At 38.9% G+C, this 3,284-nt stretch overlaps 1 long non-coding RNA gene across 1 annotated transcript; it reads right to left on the reverse strand.

Annotated features, from left to right (window-relative positions):
* Nucleotides 1-451: 451 nt before the first annotated feature.
* Nucleotides 452-1,848, reverse strand: LOC108266756 (uncharacterized). The gene is made up of 3 exons (XR_001812948.3): nucleotides 1,742-1,848; nucleotides 1,429-1,521; nucleotides 452-1,305 (listed from the first exon to the last, which is right to left on the reverse strand). It is a non-coding gene; the product is annotated as an uncharacterized LOC108266756 (long non-coding RNA).
* Between the last annotated feature and the right edge of the window lie 1,436 nt (nucleotides 1,849-3,284).

The following is a 3,284-nucleotide window of genomic DNA, read 5'->3' on the forward strand; positions in this document are numbered from 1 at the left end:
TCAAGAGAGAAATGTGTCTTTCATCAGCATGTCTATTCACCATTACTCAGTCAAGCAGAGGGCAGAAGCTCCACGTCTGCAGGTCTGTCAACTTTCCTAACCACAGCTAAGAACAAGGACAACGACAGCCACGTGGCACGGACATCCTACACGCACAGCTAGCTATGTCAGGTTTGTTTCGTTGAGATTTTAAAGTTTTGAAAGCCTTAAAATAGCGAAGGCGTACCGTTGTATTACGAAATGCTCAATAACTCCAGAGATCACATAGGTAGGCTGCTAGAAAGTAACTAAAACTAAACAAAATAAAAAATAGCTGACATGCTAAACGTTGTCTTATTTCATCAATTGTATAAACCAACACGAATTAATTAGATGAAACATTAATCGTGAAAACAATGTATAAATTGAGGAAAATACATACATTTGATCATGTCTGAATATTTATTCAAGTGGCAACCCATCTAACACACATTGTTCATCTCTGCTGTTGTTGTTTTTTTTTTTAATTAATATCTAAAACCCTGTGCTGATTCATCTAATATATTGCTCTATGATAATGGCTTTTATTGCTTTAAGTAAATGTAAATAAACTCTTCATTACCGAGGAATCGTTGCATGTTGCTTGAAGTATACGATTTCAGGGGGGAAACATAAAAAAGCTCATGTCGAGGTGCTATGGTGTAGCGGTCAGACCTACAATCTTAACCAGTGTATTTAAGGAGGTAATTCTGCTGAACTCGAAGATTTGAAAGACCAACAGTGCCATCTAGCAGCTACCAGAAATTCCAGCCTCTCAGGCCCAAACGTCCTCTGATTAAATTACGCACTAAACAGGCTCCACGACTTCATGCAAGTTTTAAAGACACATGCATTATTTAATTGGAGAGAATTTTTATTGGTGAGACATTCACTGAAAGCGACATGGTTAGTTAGGAATGAGTGCATGAGCGTGTGAAAGTCTAAACCTATGAATTTGATTGAACAAATATAGCTGGAGCAGATCTCATTTGAGGCAAATCCCATAAGATCAGATATATTGTAAGGTAAAAGTGCTTATTCTTGAGCAAATACTTTCACCGACCACTTCATTAGGGAAGTGCAATCATGCAGATACATGGCAAGAGCTTCAGTTCATGTAAACGTCAAACATCAGAATAGATAAAAGTGTGATCTTTGTGACTTTGACCAATGGGAGAGGCTGCCAGACGGCTGGTTTGAGTAGTTCAGAAACTCCTGGGTTTTTCATGCAGAATGGTTTCCTGAATGTGGTGTGAAAACCCAAAAAACTTCCAGTGAGCACCACTTCTGTAGGTGGAAACACAGAAAGATCAGAGGAGAATGGCCAGACTTGTTCAAAGCTGACTGCAAGGCTATTGTAACTCAGATAACCACCATGGTGAGCATCCCAGAACACAAAACACGTCAAACCTTGAGGTGGATGTGCTACAACAGCCAAAGACTACATCTTGTTCCACTCATTTCAGCCAAGAACGTGAAACTGAAGCAACAGTGGGCACGAAACTGGACAGATTTGAAGATAAAAGCAAAAAAAAAAATAATAATAAAACATCACCTGGTCTTTTGAAAAGAGATACTGAAACATGTCATCAAAGATACAGATACAGATAATGGCACTGCATTAGTGTACCCAAGTTGACCGTTACTTTCACAAGTACACAACAAAAGTGCGATACGGTGGAAAATAATTCTCTTTAGCATGTGTTTAAAAGTGGCTCCTTACCTCTGTTGTCTCAGATAGAACCACAGACACAAACACATACTGCTACATCTCACCATCAGATGTCAGTGGGTGCATCTATTTACACCTCATAATGTTTTCCAACACAGAGCTCTATTTGTCAGACATGCACTAAAAGCCACATGTTGTTTAAGAACAGGAAATAGCTTTCTCCTGAAAAAAAAAAAGAAAAAAGTGTGAGCTCCAGTTGCATGCAAGAAATTAGTTAGCACTAGTTAGCATTGGCCCAAGACATCAATTGCTCTCATCACCGCATATACAATGTAATATTGTGAAATAATATGCATTTCAAACGGTAGCACGGCCCTCGACGTAGGACGATTGAAAGTCATCCAGCCATTTGTAAATAAGCATCATCTAAATAACTAAGCTCACCTATTATTTTGTTTCGGATTAATAGTCTTTTTAAAAAAATGTAGGTTCATGTTACCTGAACATACAGTCATTATCTGAGAAAGAGGCGGCCCTGTTTGTTTCTGCGTAAACTACCGTGTCGGAAATGCCGCCTCTAACTCTATCGACTCAAATTGGGCCGTGAAGAGAACAGAAGTGTTAAAAACGCCATGTGTAAAAATGCCATGTCGAATGCAGAGTACAGACTCAGGAGATGAGCTTCACTCGGTGTTGGCCTGCTGCAGGAGCTAAATGCAGGCATCTGAAACTCTCTGAACTGTCTGAGGTTTTGCCTCATCTCTGTTTAGGGCCTTTCTCCTTTCCTCTCTCTCGCTTGCTTTCTCCCTCCAGAGAGAAAATGGGGTTAAAAGCAATGATGTTTGCGGTAAAGTCGAGTGTGCACTGGCTGTTGGGGGGGAAAGGAAAGAAGGCAGCGCTTGAGAAAAATACATACTTAATAATGAGGGAGATGGCTGCATGTGGTTTAGGCTGTTTTGCTAATCAGTGGTTTTGTGACACATTTTTGTTTTAAACTTGTATCGCTTGCCAAGTTTCGGGCAAATGCATCAACATGTGCTATGCCAATGCAAAACTTTGATTTTTATCATTATCGTTACCAATACGAATTCATTCCCCCGCCCAGCATGCACTCGTATTTTACGCATTTCTTTATCTGACTGGGATGAGAATACTCCCAGTGTTGTACTGTTCAAGACCCTGCACTCTCCAATAAAACAGCAGCTGTAAATGATTTCGTATACTTCAGAAGTCCTATACAGGATGTTCCTCGCCGTATCATCGAGGAAGTGGAATTAATGTCTCAAACAGTAAAAAAATGTTCACTCCTCTTTAATAACTGTTCCTTCGTTATACATCTGAAAAATTGTTTTCAACTGAAAATGAAATTAGACTCAAAAAGACACCAAAAGCTCTACATCTGGCAACATTCCACCACTGTAATGGAGACGTATTTTAAGAGTAAGTTCAAAAACTTTATATCTAATCAAAGAGCAGTAATCACAACTGATCAGGATCATGTTTAACTTTCTTCATTAGATGGTATAGAAATTTTGTGTGTGTGTGCATGTATATATTATTCATTTTATACATTATATATAAGCAAATATACAAG

This window comes from Ictalurus punctatus, chromosome 6 (genome assembly GCF_001660625.3).
Source record: "Ictalurus punctatus breed USDA103 chromosome 6, Coco_2.0, whole genome shotgun sequence".
Lineage (NCBI taxonomy): Eukaryota > Metazoa > Chordata > Actinopteri > Siluriformes > Ictaluridae > Ictalurus > Ictalurus punctatus.